Raw genomic sequence first — 20,527 nt, forward strand, 5'->3', positions numbered from 1 at the left:
AGTGAAGACATACCAGACCACTAGAGGGTGAAGATGGCTCAATCCAAAATGAAAGGGGCTGCATTAACTTGGTGGACTTTCATCCAAGATGAGAGGGTGAAAGAGGGAAAGAGAAGAATATCTACATGGAAGAAGATGATTTATTTGGTGAAAGAAGTATATGTCCCAATGGATTACAATATCCAATTGCATAGGAGGAGGCATAATTTGAAACAAAAGGAGATGGACATGAGTTCCTATACCAAGGAGTTCATGAAGTTGTGTGTGAGGGCTAAGGTAAAAGAGAGTGAAGATGAGAAGGTGGTAAGGTATCTCAATGTGTTGATATTTACAATCCAAGAAGACTTGAATCTCCACACCCCGGAGACAGTCCAAAAGTGCTTTTAATTGGCAGTCAAGGTGGAGGAGAAGTTGAAGAGAAGGCAAGATCAAAATGGTAGAGGCAAAGGCAGACAATAGAGAGGAGGAAGAGGCCCTTTTAGAGGTAGAGGAAATGGTTTTGGTTCCCAGGGAGACTCCAATCAAGAAGGAAATAGAGGAGAGAGTAGTTACAAACATGGAGGAGGCTACAATCCAAGAGGGAGCTTTAGGGGTAGAAGACCACCCTCTAGAGGGAGATCCCAAGGTAGAGGACCTCCTAGGTGCTACAATTGTAATCAAGAAGGGCATATGGACAATAGGTGTCCGGAGAAGGCTTCTAGCTCTATGGTAGAAAGGAGAAGCAATTTGGTGCAGGAATCTGATTGTCAAAGTGTGGCAAGTGCAAGCACTTATCAAAGTGAAAATGCTCCTGATAGTTATGGATATCCTAAAAGAGGAGAGGCACTGATGATGAGGAGAGTAGTAACCACCCTGAAAGTACCTGACAAGGATCCTACACAAAGGAAATCTCTTTTCAAAACCACTTGCAAGGCAGGAGGAAAGGTATGCAAGATTCTGATAGACTTCGGATCCACTGAAAATTTTGTATCACTAGAAATGGTATAAAAGATTAAACTTAGGAAGCTACCTCACCCATATCCCTATAAGGTTTCTTGGCTCACCTAAGGTCAGAAAGTAGTGGTGGAAGAGTAGGCTTGGGTGGAGTTTCAAATTGGGTCTTACAAGGATAGATTGTTATTTGACATAGCCAAAATAGATGTATGCCATCTCTTATTTGGGAGACCATGGCAGTATGACTTGAAAGCTCATCATGATGGGTTGAGAAACACCTACTCAATCACCAGAGATGGGAAGGTGATAGAACTAGGGAATCAAAAGGGAAGGATACAAGAGTGTTTTTAGTAGAAGGTAAACAATTCATGAAGGAGATTGTAGAGAAAGGTGCAGTTTTCTATGCCCTTATGCCTAGTCCCAAGGTGGCAAGGAAAAAGAAGTTTGTAGAAGAGAAAGAAGGAGGACCAAAGCACATAGACCCTACAGTTAGACAATTGCTTGATAAGCATCAAGGCATCATCTCATATAGAATTCCAAGGTCCCTACCACTGGTAAGGGACATCAGTCATTGCATAGATCTGATCCCTGGATCTACATTGCCTAACAAAGAAGCCTACAAGCTCACCCCAGACCAGAATGTAGAAATGGCAAGGTAGATTGAATAGTTGCTTGAATCGGGACTGATTAGAAAAATTATAAGCCCATGTGCAGTATCGGCAGTCCTTTCACCCAAGAAAGAAGGCACTTGGAGACTTTACACAGACTCATGAGCCATCAACAAGATAACCATAAGGTATAGGTTCCCAATCCCTAGAATAGAGGATTTACTTGATTGCTTAGGGAGTGCTAAGTATTTTACAAAAAATGGATCTAAAAAGTGGATACCATCATATTAGAATAAGGCCAGGGGATGAATGGAAAACAACCTTTAAAACTAATGAGGGGTTATATGATTGGAAAGTCATGCCATTTGGGTTGTCCAATGCCCCTAGTACATTTATGAGGTTAATGAATGAAGTTTTGGTGGAATTCATAGGAAAGTTTGTCATAGTATACCTAGATGATATCTTGATCTTTAGTCACACAAGGGAGGAGCATCTCAAACACATAGATATGGTTCTCAAGAGGTTACATGAAGAGCAACTAATGATTAATTTGGAAAGTGTTTGTTCATCCAGGAAGAGATCATCTGCTTGGGTTTTGTAATCTCACAAGGTGAGTTGAAAATGGATCAAGAAAAGGTAAGTTCTATACTGTCTTGGCCTACACCTAGAAATATGAATGATGTCCAAAGTTTCCATGGGTTAGCAACTTTTTATAGGAACTTCATAAGAGGATTTAGTCATATTTGTGCACCCATGCTTGACACCATAAAGGGAGGACAAAAGTGTAGGTTTAGTTGGACCAAAGAGGCAGATGATTCATTTGATACATTGAAGAAGAAGGTTGCAGAACAACTAGTCCTTTCCTTACCAAACTTTAACAAGATATTTCAGGTGGAATCTGATGCAAGTCACATGGCAATTGGAGCAGTACTCAGTCAGGAAGGAAGGCCTATTGTGTTTTTTAGTGAAAAGTTAAATGATGCTAAGAAAAGATACTCATCTTATGACTTGGAGATGTATGCTCTAGTACAGTCCTTGAAGAATTGGAAGCACTATTTATTGCCTAAGGAGTTCATAGTGTTTACTGATAATCAAGCACTTAGTTTCATAAATAGTCAAGAGAAGCTTAATCACCAGCATATGAAGTGGGTAGAGACCCTGCAAGCCTTCACATTTACCCTCAAACACAAGAAGGGAGTCAAGAACAAATTTGTTCATGCTTTGAGAAGAAGACTCTTGACTATAAACCAAATCAAGCTGGAGAGTGTTGGTATTGATTCCTTGAAGAGTATGTATGTTGCTGATGAAGATTTTGGAGAAATATACAAGTTATATGAAACTTCAAGTGATTGGTATCATATTGAGTTTTTGATACAAGATGGATTGTTGTTCAAGGGAGTGCAGTTGTGTATTCCTAAATGTTCCATGAGGTTTAATATTATTAGGGAGAAGCATTGTGGAGCTATGGCAGGTCATTTTGGTCTTGACAAAACCCTAGACCTTGTGAAGAGACATTATTTTTGGCCTAAATTGCAGGTAGATGTGAGAAAGTTTGTGGAAACATGTGTTATATGTCAGAAAGATGTCATGCCCAAACTTTTGGGCACGAACGTGATAAATTTTTTTTTGAATAACAACCTATTAACATTAAATCTACTTATACAAACGCACTAACAAGTTTTGTCTTAACTATGTTTGAGTTAACTCTAACCACTAGCTCAAGTAAGCAAAAATAATATTTAAATTAAATGCAGAATACTAAAATAATTATTTATTATCTCATCAAATGTAATCCATAAATTAATTTAACCAAAAAATCTCTAAATTTATTTGACAAAGATAATATTAATCTCCAATAAACAATTAATTGCTTTTAGGAACTAAATAAATTAGTCCTAGCACTTAGATTATTAATGCCTATATTTTAATTTATCAATAATTAAAATGTGGTTAACTAATTCGACTAAAGGGTCAATTAAATTTCACAATGTAAATTCCCTAGAAAATTTAGGCTGAAATAGCCTAAATTTAGGCGAAACAAAGTAATAATCTCCTATGGCCAAAATAACTTACAAAGCCATTAAAATTCCCTAAAAGATTAAACTCCAAAATAATTAGAGTTTAAAACATCTTTTTTTTAAAAAATACACCCATATGTAATTAATCTACAATTTGGCCTATACATTCAAATTTTTAACTATATATATATATATTCACATTATTATAAAATATCCATGAAAACCGTAACTAAAATATATTATAAAATGCCCCTTACATTTTATAATCTCTTCTTATTTCTTTCATGCCACCCTAACCCTAACCGGGTTAGGGTTTTTTTTTCTTACTGTGCAGGGCTGAGGGGGAGCGGCAGCCATGGAGGAGAAGTGGCAGAGTGTTTGGGGAAGGGCTATTAGGGTGCCGACGGTGGGCACCCCAGAACACCACTGTGGTTACCCATAGTGGCGGCCGGTCGCCGCCCACTGTGGGTAAACACAGTGGCAGGCCAGGTGCCCTTTTCTCTGTGATTACCCACAGTGGGAGGCCCCCGAGCCGACCACTGTTGTTGCCCCCACGCCGCCCACTGTGGGTAGCCACAGTGGCAGCTCGAGTCGCGCCGCTCACTGTGTATAAACATAGTGGGTTCGGCCCTGTAAACCCCCCGCTCTTGCTTAATTTTTTATTTTTTTTTGTTATTTGTTTATATATATATATATATATTAGGTGCATAAGCTATCTAGAGCTGGCTTTACTATGCAAATATACATTGTATATATATATATATTTTTATTTTTTTTCTAAACTTTTAGACAGATTAATAAAAATTTTCAGATTTAGATCAATGTATTTTTTTTTTCTTTATTTTAAATTCCATGTTGCTAAAATCTGAGATAAACTATTTAACTTTAGATTTATTTTCTGCAAATAAATAATTGACAGAATTCAATAAATTTAAACAGCAACTATATAAATATGATATTATTTAAATTAGATAGACTTTTTAACTTTAGATTTTAATTTCTGCAAATAAGTAAATGACAGAATTCAATAAATTTAAACAACTATATAAATATGATATTATTTAAATTTAACCTTAGAGATATGCATGTTTAATCTACTAAACCATGATTTGTACTTGGAAATAAATGATTAGGACTAAATGCTAAATTTTCCCTTACTAACACGCAAGCTTACTACTTTTCCCATTTCCGTTATTTCAATATGCATAAGGAAAATAACTTAACTATTTTTCTCAGTCATGACATGCATACAACAAATATATTTATTTCGGAACTATAGGAACTAAATCCATAAATACACATTTCTTTTTTTTGCAATAATAACCTAACAGAATAATGCATTTCTTTATACATATTTAGCATACAATATAGTCAATATTACAAAATGGGTGAGATACCCATCTAGTCTCTCATTTCTATTAAATGAGAACTTTAAGCAAAATGAATACATTTCTTTTTCCAATGAATACAACATATAGTTTTCTTTTCTCATTACTGCAACTAAAATATAGCATCCCTTTTTCCTTATTCTTTTTCTCCAAATCAAGTAAAAACCAACAACTCCTAGCTTGACCCTTTTTCCTTTCATTCCAAGCAACCTGCAAATAAAACATAAGGCTTGACCATGGAGTGCTCACCTCCCAACCTAGGCTTACTAGAAGCCACCCACAAGCTTGGAGAACCAAGCCCTAGACAGGTTACAGACATGCAAACACAACAAGCAAGGGAAAAAGATATAGCAAACACTTTCCCAACCAAGGCTACACTCCATCACAAAATGTGATGATTTTACATGGGTGGTAGTGGATACCAAATACCCTGAGGAGACTGCAAGAATGATAGAACACAATGCCACCTCATGGAAAACAAAGTTATTTCATAAGATCATTAACCCCACATTCCTTATGCCACACAAGGCATTCAAACAGGTTAAAGAGAGTCTCTCGCTCGAGGGTTGTCAAACTTCTACCAACCGCAAGACCATCCTACTCTCCCAAGAGCAGAAGGCCTTGGTTACTCCCCAAAACAAAAAAAATGCATACAAGAAAATAAAAGACAGATTGCATAATAATAATTTTCACAAAAGAAAATACAAGAGAATCATTTTCACATACAACCAAACTTTCCAACATAGGCATGCAACATAAAAAGAAAAGAGATGAACCAACCTTCAATCTGCCCAAAGGTATGCTAGAACTAGGTTGAAGATGAGTAGCCCAAATCCACAATCCTCCTTTCTACACTTAGCCAAATTTCGAATCCAAAAACTAACTTTTCAAAATGCATTGTCTCCAAAAATGGAGAGTAGGTGATTACCCACAAAATCTCTCATTCTTGCCTAAAAAGACCTTAGTGGGAGTTCTCACAAGTTTCTAAAATTGAAAAAGGAAAAAGTAAGAAAAAGATCAAAAAGGATCTCTCACCAAAAAGGAAGGTTATCTAACCTAAATGACACCTTCTAATTTCAATTTTCGCTCACCTTAGGAAACCCACTTTTTGAGGTGACTAAACAGTCACATGGGAGTAGACACATGCCTAAAAATACTCCTAACCCATAGGTATACCTTATGGACTTTAGGAAACACCTTTAAACTACCCCTAGGAGTCCATTTGACCCCTTATAAACCCATCTAAAGTTTATTTTCGGGTCAAATTTGAGTTGACCATTCCAAAGACTCTCTACCCAAGGAAATTTTAGAACCACATTCAAATGTTTGAAAAAAACTATAGTTGAACAACTCCCTTCAAGAGATAAGTCAAAATTCAAGACATAAATCAACACGTGTCAAGTGACACAATAAAACACATTACAAAATTACACATGGAAATTGTCTCTTGTTGGATTTAAATAAATCAATAAATAAAATTTAACACACATGCATCATTTACTATTACAAATAAAATATGATATATACAGGGTGTTGTCTCTCCAAATAGACAACCCCTGGTTTTATGAACATACATAGGTCTAGGTTTGGTTCTTTATAATATTTCCATGGTCACATGGATAATTTTCCTGTGCATCTCAATTACACATTAGTGTTGGCATTATAACAGACAAGAAGAAGGTTGACATTCTAATTACAATGAGAGATTGTTGGCATTTCAATAAGGAAATTGAGGAGGTTGTTGATGACTATGGATATAACTGATTAAGGATGATTACTATCTTAATATTATTATTTTATCATTGATGTCAAGAAATTGATGTTCTAATTCAGTATGATGTTGCCATATCTTAAGAAGTATGATTTGATGAGTATAAAGATGTCGGTAAATACACAGAAAGAATATGATGAATAAGGGGATAAGTTATTCAATGGGCAACTATTACTGAGTTAGACAATGATGAGATCATGATGTTTAGATTGTTTTGATATCCTACATATGCTATTGTTTGAAAGGTTAATACTATACTATGTTACCGAGCAAAGAACCTAGTCGGTAAACCCTAAGGTTATCGCTATCAGTTAATGAAGGCAAAATGTCTACCGAGTGAAGTTTAGTATTTACCGAGTTACAACCGAGCTATAGCAGAATGCATTAAATGTTTACATATGATATTTAATGAAGGAAGCTAATGGGCTGGAGCGAATTAAATGAATGGTAAGCCATGTATGAAGATTGTTAAAGAATCTATGGCAAAGAAAGATCGGCAGGAAGATCTACAGCTCAGATTGAACCACAATACCCTAACACAAGTTCCAAGGTGAAAATGCAAGTTCCAAGGCGGGGTAAAACATTTTCAGATTGAAGGATACATTGAACCTGGACAAGATTGAAGATCTGATGGCTATGATTGATCATGGGAAATGTGATCAAGGAGATTAAGCGGTTAGAAGATTGTTTATAAATAGGAAACTGTTGATAAACAATGTATGCGGGTAAGTGTATGCATAGGGATGCTACATAGTGATTACCGAGCACAGAAGCTTGAAAACCTGTTTTGATAATAGAGTATATAGCCTAGCAGAGGGACAAGATAAGTCCTATGAATTGATTGTATTGAGCAAATAAGAATCTGCTTCAACATTTTTAGATGTGAAGTTGCAGACATATTTTTATTACTGTTATTTTGAGAAGTAGTAGAAAATCTCTTAACCGAGTGGACTTAACAGTCTTATTTGTAAAATCCTCTAGCAAGGTGACATTCTTATTGAGTGTTTGAAATCTTTTAACAAGGTCACTTCTAACAAAGTGAATATCCTAACAGATCTGAGGGAAATCCCTTAACTGGGTCACATCTAGCAATGTGTTTGTAATCTTTAACAGGATTTGCTTTTAACCAAGCAAACTCTAGAAGAGTATATTTCTTAGTGGGTCCAAAATCCCATAGTGGTTTTTCCCTATTTGGGTTTCCACGTTAAATTTGGTGTTATGAGGTTTATATTGTTCATATGCTTTTGAGTTTGCATGTTTGACAGTTTTGGTTATATGACTGATATATATGTTACCGAGGTTGAATCTCATGTTTTTATGGATGATTAAGTTTGTATGATTCATCCCCCCCCTCTCATCTTGTTGGCTATTGGATCTGTACTTACATTAAGTATCAGAACTATCAATTGGTATCAGAGTTTTGGACTCCAGAAGAAAAGTTTAAAGGCACTTGAGTTAAAGATCCAAACATGTATAAGAGGGATGCACCGAAGCTGAATAAGTCAAGTTTCTCTACATGGCAGAAAATGATGAAGCTGCATCTATCAGGAATTGGAGAATATGTTGTCTATTATCTGGAGAATGATTTCATCACACCGAGCAGCTATCCATTGACAATGGAAGAGATAAAGGCAAAGCAAGAACATATTCAAGCAATGATTGAAATAACATCTGCATTGACCGACTCAGAGTTTAATGATCTAGAAGGATGTACTGATGCAAAGGCAATGTGGACTAAGCTCATATGTGTATATGGAGGAGATGAACATGTTCAAAGAGCAAAAGTGGATAGTTTAAGAGGACAACTTGAATCTATGAGGATGAATGAAGGTGAGAACATAACCTAGTATAGTACACGACTAAAGGAGATTGTAAATCAAATCAAAGGAGTAGGAGGAACTATTGAAGAAAAGGATGTAACAAGTAAGTTGTTAAGAACCCTTCTACTAGCTTATGCAATCCGAGTCCCTGCAATCAATGAATTGAGGTCTGTACCCAATATGCTAGTCTCTTTAGATGCTACTATTGGTAGGCTACATGCATTTGAGTTAAGTAACTTTGATAATAGTGGGTCATCGATAAATAAAGTTGAATCTGCATTCAGTTCTTTTCATATTGATGAAACTAATGATTACAATGATAGAAAGTATAAGTACTCTGAAGGGAATCACAATGGAGCAAGTGAAAGATTTCGCAAAAACATGGAGGAGGTACACAAACTGTATGAGGATATCAGAAAGCAAGAAGAGTTTGAAGCACTATTAGCGAGAAGGCTACCGAGAGGAAAAGGTAAGTATACAGGAAAGCTACCTTTAAAATGTTTCAATTGTGATAAGATAGGACATATGGCTTCTAACTGTCCTAACAAAGAGTCTAGTGAAAAGAGAGATTACCAAGATGACAGCCAGAAAGATAATCATTACAGAGGACACCGAGACTTCAGGAGATGAGATAAAAAGACATGCCTAATAGTTGATGAGGAATCTAATGATGATAAATCAGATGAAACTGATACAGAGGAAGTTGTTTATGTGGCTATTAAAGATGGATCAGATGAAGAAAGGTATGAAGAAAAAGCTTTAATATCTCATATAAATACTAATGATTCTTGGATCATAGATAGTGGTTGCTCACATCACATGACAGGTGATAAACACAAGTTTATTAAAATAGATGATTATGATGGATGCTATGTAAGATTTGGTAATGATGCACCATGTCTGGTAAGAGGTAAAGGATCCATAACACTTCTTGACAATGCTAAATGTAATGATGTTTATTGGGTTGAAGGTTTGAAATACAATTTGTTGAGTGTAGCATAGCAAAACAACACAGGTTACCGAATAGAGTTTGAAAAAGGAATTGTCAAAGTTCATGACAAGCATGGAAAGTTAGCTGCTACCGGGACACAAACAAGAGGTAATAAATTTCATCTTGACTCAACTCAGAATAAATGTCTATATGCAAGAATAGATGATACCTGGTTATGGCATAAAAGGTTTTGTCATGTTAATTTTGATAATCTCATCAAAATAAGTAAGAAGCACTGAGTAAGAGGTCTACAGAGTCTTGAAAAACCTGAGAATGCTATATGCTGAGGATGCCAGATGGGTAAGATGACAAGATCAAACTTGACAAGTAAGTCCTACACTTCTAAGGGAATTTTAGATCTTGTGCATACTGATCTTTGTGGTCCTATGAAAGTTCAGAGTTATTATGGTGATAAATATTTCATATTATTTGTGGATGATTACTCAAGGATGATGTCGGTAATGTTTTTAAAAGAAAAATCAAAAGCTTTTCAAATGTTTAAATGGCACAAGGATAGAGTTGAAAATGAAACAGGAAGACAACTGAAATGTCTCAGATCAGATAGAGGAGGAGAGTTTACATCTGATGAGTTCAACTTATTTTGCAATGATCATGGTATAAAAAGACAAGTCTCTACATCAAGAACTCCACAACACAATGAGATAGCTGAGAGAAGGAACAAATCTATTGTGGATTGTGCCAGAACCTTGATGATTGAAAAGAAAGTTCCACAAACATTTTGGAGAGAAGCAATAAGCATAGCTGTTTACACCTTGAACCGAGTTCAATTGAAGAAAGGTACTTTGAAGACACCTTATGAAACCTAGTATGACAAGAAACCTAATGTAAGTTATTTTAAAATCTTTGGGAGTAGATGCTATGTTCACAAAGATGATAGAAATGGTAAGTTTGATCAGAAAAGTGAAGAAGGAATGTTTCTAGGTTATTCTTCTAGAAGCAAAGCATTTAAATGTCTGATTAAATCATCTAACAAAATAGTAGAAAGTGCAAATGTGAAAATTGATGAATTTGTAGAAAGAAATGATGAAGGAAACTCCAAAGAACCAGAAGATTATGAAGGATTTGTCTATGTGCAACTGAGAAGTCCTATCGAGATAACTGTTGAAGAAAATGAAGAAAATATCCAGTTACCGAGTGATGAAGAAGATCATACAGAGCCTACCGAGCCTGTATTATCCAAGTATGTCAGAAGACATCATGCACCAAGTCAGATTATAGGAGATAAGGATGATCCAGTGATGACAAGGAACAAACTGAGACAGAACACATGTTTGATATCTGAATTTGAACCGAGATTAGTGAAAGAGGCATTTAACAGTGAAGATTGGATAAATGCTATGATAGAAGAGATTGATCAAATCAAGAAGAATGACACATGGACACTGGTCCCAAGACCGAAGGACAAAAATGTAATCGGTACAAAGTGGATATTCAGAAACAAGCTAAATGAAAAGGGTGAGGTCATTCGGAATAAACCAAGACTAGTTTGCAAAGGTTATGCCCAAGAAGAAGGAATTAATTATGGTGAGACTTTTGTACCTGTGGCAAGACTTGAAGGAGTAAGAACATTGTTGGCATATGCTGCTTACAAGAATTTCAAGGTATATCAAATGGAAGTCAAATCTACATTTCTGAATGGTATATTAGAAGAAGAAGTTTTCATTGAAAAACCTGAAGGATTTGTTGAAGGAGAAAATAATGATCAGGTATGTAAATTGAACAAGGCTTTATATGGTCTAAAACAAGCACCTAGAGCATGGTATGAGAGATTGCACTCATATTTGATCAAAATTAGTTTTATAAGAACAAGTGTAAACAACAATATGTACATGAAGAATGATGAAAATGGAATACTGATCTCAGCCATATTTGTTGATGATATTATCTTTAGTGGAAATGACTCTCTATGCAAGAACTTTGGAAATGAAATGAGTAAAGAATTTGAGATGTCATTAATCGGTGAGATAAAATATTTTATTGGTCTGCAGATACTACAAATGAAAGATAAGATTTTCATTACCCAAACCAAGTACATAAAGGAAATCTTGAAGAAATTTGAAATGGAGGATTCAAAACCAGTAAGTACTCCTATGACTACCAACTGTAAACTATCAAAGAATGATGAATCTGCATCTATTGATGAGACACTTTACCTATCTATGATTGGAAAGTTACAATATGTTGTTCACAGCAGGCTAGATATAGCACAAGCAATAGGTATTGTTGCAAGATTTTCTGTAGATCCTAAGGAAACACACATGACGACAATCAAAAGAATTTTCAGATACTTAAAAGGCACTGAAGATTATGGTTTGGTATATCAGAATGGAAATGAGTTTGATTTAAAAGTTTATACTGATGCTGATTGGGCAAGCAACATTGATGAGAGGAAAAGCACAAGTGGAGGAGATTTCTTTTTAGGAGAAAGACTAGTGAGTTGGCTTAGCAAGAAAGAAGGACATGTTTCTCAGTCAACAACAGAAGTTGAATATGTTGCTGCAGCACTGAATTGCACCAATATAGCATGGATTAAACAACTGTTGGAAGGTATAAATGAGCAAGTTACCAAGCCAATAACTATATTCTGTGATAACACTAGTGCCATTAACATTTCAAAGAATCATGTTATGCATTCTAAGACAAAGCACATCTCTATCAAATATCATTATCTTAGAAAAGAAGTTCAAGAGAAGAAAGTGGTGTTGGAATATGTTAGTACAAAGGAGAAAATAGCAGATATCTTCACCAAGCCACTGCTAAAGGACACTTTTGAATATCTCAGAAGTCAGTTAGGGGTCCTACCCCTATCTTCCATTCACTGACCAAGTTCGGTGAAAGCATCAATTTGATGACTCTACAGAATATCTTTAGGAGTTGATGTTGATTTACACACTTTAGGAGGTTTTCTAAAGGTGTGCAGGAAACAATAAATAGGGAACAGGAATTGAAGACAAATGCTCTAACTGAGACTGAATTGATACATAACAGCATGGAATTCACTTCTCAGAGGAAGAAATTATGTTTTTAGTTCTTTTCTTTTTGGCATTGTTGTCAAAGGAGTAGAATACCTATGAAAGGGGGAGAATACATAAGAAGAGTAGACTACAGATTGGAAAGAAGACTGAGAAAACAAGAGAAGTCTAATGTACAGGGGAGAGCATTTCAGCATTTCAGAATTTCACAGCAATTTGAATCCGACTCAATAAAGTCAAATCAATTGGTTTTGCCATCAATGCCAAAGGGGGAGATTGTTGGAATTATAACAAACAAGAAGAAGGTTGATATTCTAATTACAATGAGAGATTGTTGGCATTTCAATAAGGATATTGAGAAGGTTGTTGATGACAATGGATATAATTGATTAAGGATGATTATTGTCTTAATATTATTATTTTCTCATTAATGTCAAGAAATTGATTTTCTAATTCAGTATGATGTTGCCATATCTTAAGAAGTATGATTTGATGAGTATAAAGATGTCGGTAAAAGACACAGAAAGAATATGATGAATAAGGGGATAAGTTATTTAATGGGAAACTATTACCGAGTTAGACAATGATGAGATCATGATGTTTAGATTGTTTTTATATCCTACATATGCTATTGTTTGAAAGGTTAATACTATACTATGTTACCGAGCAAAGAACCTAGTCGGTAAACTCTAAGGAACCTAGTCGGTAAACCCTAAGGTTATCGCTATTGGTTAATGAAGGCAGAATGTCTACTGAGTGAAGTTTAGTATTTACCGAGTTACAACTGAGCTATAACATAATGCATTAAATGTTTACATGTGATATTTAATGAAGGAAGCTGATGAGCTGGAGCGAATTAAATGATTGGTAAGCTATGTATGAAGATTGTTAAAGAATCTATGGTAAAGAAAGATCGGCAGGAAGATCTACAGCTCAGATTGAACCGTAATACCCTAACACAAGTTCCGAGGTGAAAATGCAAGTTCCAAGGCGGGGTAAAACGTTTTCAGATTGAAGGATACATTGAACCTGGACAAGATTGAAGATCTGATGGCTATGATTGATCATGGGAAATGTGATCAAGGAGATTAAGCGGTTAGAAGATTGTTTATAAATAGGAAACTGTTGATAAACAATGTATGCGGGCAAGTGTATGCATAGGGATGCTACATAGTGATTACCGAGCACATAAGCTTGAAGAGCTGTTTTGATAATAGAGTATATAGCCTAGCAGAGGGACAAGATAAGTCCTATGAATTGATTGTATTGAGCAAATAAGAATCTGCTTCAACATTTTTAGATGTGAAGTTGCAGACATATTTTTATTACTGTTATTTTGAGAAGTAGCAAAAAATCTCTTAACCGAGTGGACTTAACAGTCTTATTTATAAAATCCTCTAGCAAGGTGACATTCTTATTGAGTGTTTGAAATCCTTTAACAAGGTCACTTTTAACAAACAGATCTGAGGGAAATCCCTTAACCGAGTCACATCTAGCAATGTGTTTGTAATCTTTAACAGGATTTGCTTTTAACTGAGCATACTCTAGAAGAGTATATTTCTTAGTGGGTCCGAAATCCCATAGTGGTTTTTCCCTATTTGGGTTTCCATGTTAAATCTGGTGTTATGAGGTTTATATTGTTGATATGCTTTTGAGTTTGCATGTTTGACAGTTTTGGTTATATGACTGATATATATGTTACCGAGGTTGAATTTGATGTTTTTATGGATGATTAAGTTTGTATGATTCACCCCCCCTCTCATCTTGTTGGCTATTGGATCTGTACTTACATTAAGTATCAGAACTATCAATTAGTACTTCCAAATAACCTCAGATAATATTAAACACATGAATAAGAATACACGTCAAACACTTTGCATACAATTGACATTAAACAAAATCAATATATCTTGTATCAAAATAAATCCACATAAGCCATTATCATAATCCTCATAATTTTGATCTTATACATAAACATGCATCCTATTTCTATCATCATAGTAAAGTCCTATAAATCCAATAATGACATACATCATCTCAAATTTATCCTATTCTAGAATCATATAGAATTTATATCTATAATGCATAGAAATGAAGCATCCATATATATCAATGTTATCCAAATCATGAAATCATATAAGTTCTAAATCCATAATGCATAAAAATAAAGCATCCATACTAGTTTCAACATGAAAATCACTGAAATGCTAGGATGAGACGGGGTAGGGCCCCACACCCTCCCCCTCTAGGCATGAACTTCCTCCTAGAGTTCATCAAAAAGATGGGGGTATTGTGATCTCATACGTGCTGCGTCCTCCCATGAAGTCATAACCTCATCATAGCAATCCCACTGGACCATAACCTGGTCTAGGTCTCGACCTCGAAGGGCCAGTGTCCGGCGTGCCAAAATGCGAATGGGCTCCAAAGCTAGCTGCCCATCTAACTCCACTTGCAAGGCATCCCAATCTAAAATATGAGACTCATCATAGATATACTTTCTCAAAACTGATACATGAAACACATCATGGATGCATGACAAGTTGAGTGGCAATGCTAAATGGTAGGCAACTAGTCCTATCCTCTCAAGGATCTCAAATGGTCCTACAAAGTGAGGTGCGAGCTTAGAACCCTTTCCGTAACGGATTGGACTCTTATGCGGTCGCACTCTCAAAAAGACTCTATCTCCAACCAAGTAGCTACGATCTATCCTCTTCGCATCAACATACTTCTTTTGTCTATCCTGTGCCTCTTTAAGATGCTGCCTAATCAAATCCACCTACTATTCCATATCCTGAACTATCTCGGGACCAATAGCAACTCTGCCCTCTATGCGGTCCCAACTCAACGGTGTCCTACAAGGCCTGCCGTATAATGCCTGATAGGGTGGCATTCCCAATGAAGTGTGATGCCCATTGTTATAGGAAAACTCCACTAATGGAAGGTACTCTTCCCATCTAGTCTGATGATCCATGATGTACATGCAAAGCATATCCTCTAACACCTGGTTAACTCTCTTTGTCTGACCATCCATTTTCGGATGATAGGCTATACTAAAGTTGAGCTTGGTACCCATAGCTACCTGTAATGCCTTCCAAAAGGAAGAAGTGAAGAGGGAATCCCTATCAGAAATAATCTTGCATGGAACGCCATGAAGTCTGACAATGTCTCGCAAGAACACCTATGCTACTATTGGTGCTGTGAAGGTAGTCCAAACTGGTGAAAAGTGGGCCACTTTGGTCAACTTGTCAACTGTCACCAAGATGGCATCATGGCGACAAGATGACATAGGGAGACCAATGATGAAATCCATGGATATAGTATCCCACTTCCACTTTGGTATAGCATGAGACTGGAGCAACCCACCTAGATGGCGGTACTTTGCCTTGACTCTTTGACACTCAAGGCATCAGGCTACTAACTCAGAAATGAGTTCCCGCATACCTGGCCAATGATATAATTGTCTCAAGTCAACATGCATCTTCTTCACTCTGGGATGTGCTACATAAGGAGCTCTATGAGCCTTCATGACAATGAACTCTCATAATCCCCCAAAAGAAGGTACATAGATGTGCCCTCTATGGCATAATAGTCCATCAGACTCCAAGGAATAATCCACATATTTCCCTTCTAGAGTTTCTTGAGATCGTATCACTTGACAAACCTCTAAATACCATCCATCCTCTGGCAACTACTGCAATATCCGATCTCTCAAATCCGTGCCCATAGATATGGTGTATACCTCATGACGTCTCCTACTCACGGCATCTGCAACTACGTTTTCTTTCCCTTTGATGTAGTGAATGTCAAAATCATATTCGCACAAGAACTCCATCCATCTCCTTTGACGTGCATTAAGGTTCAGCTGAGTGAATATGTACTGAAGGCTCTGGTGGTCTGAATGAAGCTCAAAATGATGACCCAAAAGGAAGTGTCTCCACCTCACAAGTGCATGCACTACTGCTGCAAGCTCAAGGTCATTAGTAGGGTAGTTAAGCTCATGAGTCTTAAGTTTCCTAGACTCAAAAGCTATAGCCCTACCATCCTGCATAAGGACTGCTCCTAAACCCTCTAGGGAAGCATCTATGTGAAACCATGAAGTCAGCTGAGGGATCTGGTACTACAAGGATAGGTGCGCTTGTAAGTGCCTTTTTGAGTTCCTGAAAGGCCCTCTCGCACTTCTCTGTCCACTCACATTTTTTCCCTTTACGTTGAAGAGAATAATGGGATGTGCGACTCTAGAGAATCCCTCAACAAAGCATTGGTAATAACCTACTAAGCCCATGAAGCTCCTGACCTCTGTCACACTGGTTGGCGCTGGCCAATCCATAATAGCTTTGATCTTTGATGGGTCAACTGAGATCCCATCACCGGAAATAACGTGCCCAAGGTACTTGACCTCTGAATGAAAGAAAGAACACTTTGACAAACTGCCAAACAACTGATTGTCCCTCAAACACTACAAAACCTGTCTCAGGTGCTCCTTATGCTCCTCCTCATTCCGAGAATATATCAATATGTCATCGAGGAACACAATCACAAAACGGTCCAGAAATGTGCAGAATACCCCATTCATGAGGCTCATGAAAACAACTGGAGCCTTCCTAAGACCGAATGGAACCACGGTGAACTCATAGTGGCCATATCTAGTGCGAAATGCAGTCTTGTGGATATCACTTTCCACTATTCTCAACTGATGGTATCCTAACTTCAAATCAATTTTGGAAAATACTTTGGCACCTTGAAGTTGGTTGAATAAATCATCGATCCTGGGCAAGGGGTATCGGTTCTTGATGGTTACTTTGTTCAACTGATGATAATCCATGCATAACCGAAGAGATCCGTCCTTCTTCTTCACGAAGATGACTGGTGCACCCCAAGGGGATATGCTAGGACGAATGTGACCCTTCTCTAGGAGTTCCTTAAGCTGCATCTTGAGCTCATTAAGTTCATTTGTGGTCATCCTATAAGGTGCTCTTGAAACTGGCTCAGCTCCTGGTATAAGATCTATATGGAAGTCAATCTCTCTACGGGGTGACATTTCAGGCAGCTCTGAAGGAAACACGTCTGAATATCCCTTAAGGATAGGATGATCATCAATCGATGTTTCCTTTTCGTCCTCTTCCCCTCTATCACTGATGGTGATGGCAAATAACTGACATCCCTTTCGCATGCTTCTCTTAAACTGCATTGCAGAAATCATATGAAGAGACATGAGTCTCTAAATCCCGGTGATTACTATGGGCGAACCATGATCATCCTCACACTTGATTTCTTTCAGGCGACAAACCATCTTGGCTCTGTGGGAATAAAGCCAATCCATGCCAAGTACGATACCATAAGATCCAAGTGGTGTAACTCTAAGGTCTACTAAGGTGGTGGTATTGCCAATCTGAAGCTGACATGCCCTAACCTCTGATTCCACTGACACTTTAGCCCCCGAAGCTAACTCCACTTCTCAACTGACACCTTGTCCAGTTGCCACTAGCCCGCAATGCTCCACAACCAATGGAGATATAAAGGAGTCAATAGCTCCTAAATCAAATAATATAGATACACTACTACATCTAATCATACTTGCAACCTCAATGACTGTGGCCTGGTGCTCTGCCTGGCCATTGTCAACCACTGCGAAGACTTTATGGGACCTGCCCATATCTCCAACTATAGGCTTTGATGCTGCCATCCTCTGATTTCTTGCCATCTGACTCTGAGGAAACTCTCTCGCCATGTGTCCCATAGCTCCACATGTGAAACAAGCAACGCATGCCTGAAACTAGATGCCCTAAGGCCTAGAAAAAGATTGTCCCCCTATCCTACTAGAACCACTGTACCCACCTCTAGAGGACTGCTGAGTCCTCGTCGGAGGTGTGTAAGGAACCTGAGATCACTGATCTCGCCTCTAACCCTGAGACTGCCACTACTTGGGCTTTGCGCCCTGCTGACTCTGTGGGGGCCTTTGCCTTTGGTTCTACTGCAAATGTTGCAGAGGAGGGGGTTTGGAGAACCCCGGTGTGTGCCTGCTATTTCCCTTCCAATGGGGTCTCTGAAACCCGTATGTCTGGGGTACAGGGTTTTGGTTCTGGAATCGATCCCTTGTATCTTATGGCCTGACCTAAATCTCCTCTGCTATCAAAGCCTTCTCCATGGCAACCCGAAGGCTCTCTGGAGCAGACATCCTCACTGGTCCTGCTATGCCAGCATTCAGCCCTCTGATAAAATGATTGACGAGAAGCTTCTCGTCTTTCAGGTAGTCCACGTATGGCAAGAGCTCGAAGAACTTGCTCTCGTACTGGATCACTAAGAGACCCTTTTGCTGGAGGTCATGGAACTCATCTATCCTACGCTATCTATAATGCTCTAACAAGTACCTCTCCCTGAACCTCTCTGTAAAAATCTCCCATGTGAGAGTATCAGCAACTAAACCACACTTGTATTCCTCCTGTCTCCACCATATGGAGGTTGTTGCTCTCAATAGGTGGACTGCTACATGTGCCTTTAGATTGCTCTCGTATGAGTGCAATGCAAAGCACTTATCTAGGCCAAAAAGTCAAGCCTCAACTTCTACCCTGTCGGTAGATCCCCCAAACAATGGTGGCTGGAGGCGCATAACCTCTCTAATTAGATCCCCTGGATCCCAATGTGATCTCTCATAATACACTGGCTCTGCTGGTGGAGGTGGTCCTGGTAGGTGAACGGACTCGGGCTCATGCCCAGCCTGACTCTCTACGGGATTAAGAGGTGGACTCCTACTCCATTCCCTATCTGTCGATCTATGGCTCCTTGAGTTCTGATTTTCAACATGATGATCCTTTGCTGGAAGCCTTTCCTGGACTATCCCTATCAGGTTCTGGAGTGCTTCTAAGATGTCTTGGTTTGGTTCAACCGGTTGTTCAGGAGGGGCCTCTGGGTTCCTTTCCAGAACTGATTACTCCCTATTGACCTCTTCACGTGCCATGCTTTCACGCCTAGGACCTCTACCACGTTTGCGAGCTTGTCACGTAGTTGGAGGCATCCTTATGAGAAAATAAAATAAAATGAAATAAATAAATTTTCGGAGAAAAATTTAATTAATTAAAAATAAATAAAATAAAATAAAATAAAATAAAATAAATTAATTAACTAATTAAAGCGAAACATAATGGAGAAAGGTTCCTAGTGTTGGAAACCTTGCTCTGATACCAAAATGTCATGCCCAAACTTTTGGGCATGAATAGGATAAATTTTTTTTGAATAACAACCTATTAACATTAAATCTACTTATACGAACGCACTAACAAGTTTTGTCTTAACTATGTTTGAGTTAACTCTAACCACTAACTCAAGTAAGCAAAAATAATATTTAAATTAAATGCGGAATACTAAAATAATTATTTATTATCTCATCAATTTTAATCCATAAATTAATTTAACCAAAAAATCTCTAAATTTATTTGACAAAGATAATATTAATCTCCAACAACCAATTAATTGCTTTTAGGAACTAAATAAATTAGTCCTAGCACTTAGATTATTAATGCCTATATTTTAATTTATCAATATTTAAAATGTGGTTAACTAATTTGACTAAAGGGTTAATTAAATTTCACAATGTAAATTCCCTATAAAATTTAGGCTGGAATAGCCTAAATTTAGGCGAAACAAAGTAATAATCTCCTATGGCCAAAATAACTTACAAAGCCATTAAAATTCCCTAAAAGATTAAACTCCAAAATAATTAGAGTTTAAAACATCTTTTTTTTTTAAATACACCCATATGTTTATTAAAAACATATATATAATATGAACACCTAATAAAGTAATTAATCTACAATTTGGCCTATACATTCAAATTTTTAACTATATATATATATATATATTTCACATTATTATAAAATATCCATGAAAACCCTAACTAAAATATATTATAAAATGCCCTTTACATTTTATAATCTCTTCTTATTTCTTTCATGCTACCCTAACCCTAACCGGTTTAGGGTTTTATTTATTTTTTTCTTACTGTGCAGGG

Source organism: Cryptomeria japonica, chromosome 4 (genome assembly GCF_030272615.1).
Source record: "Cryptomeria japonica chromosome 4, Sugi_1.0, whole genome shotgun sequence".
Classification (NCBI taxonomy): Eukaryota; Viridiplantae; Streptophyta; class Pinopsida; order Cupressales; family Cupressaceae; genus Cryptomeria; species Cryptomeria japonica.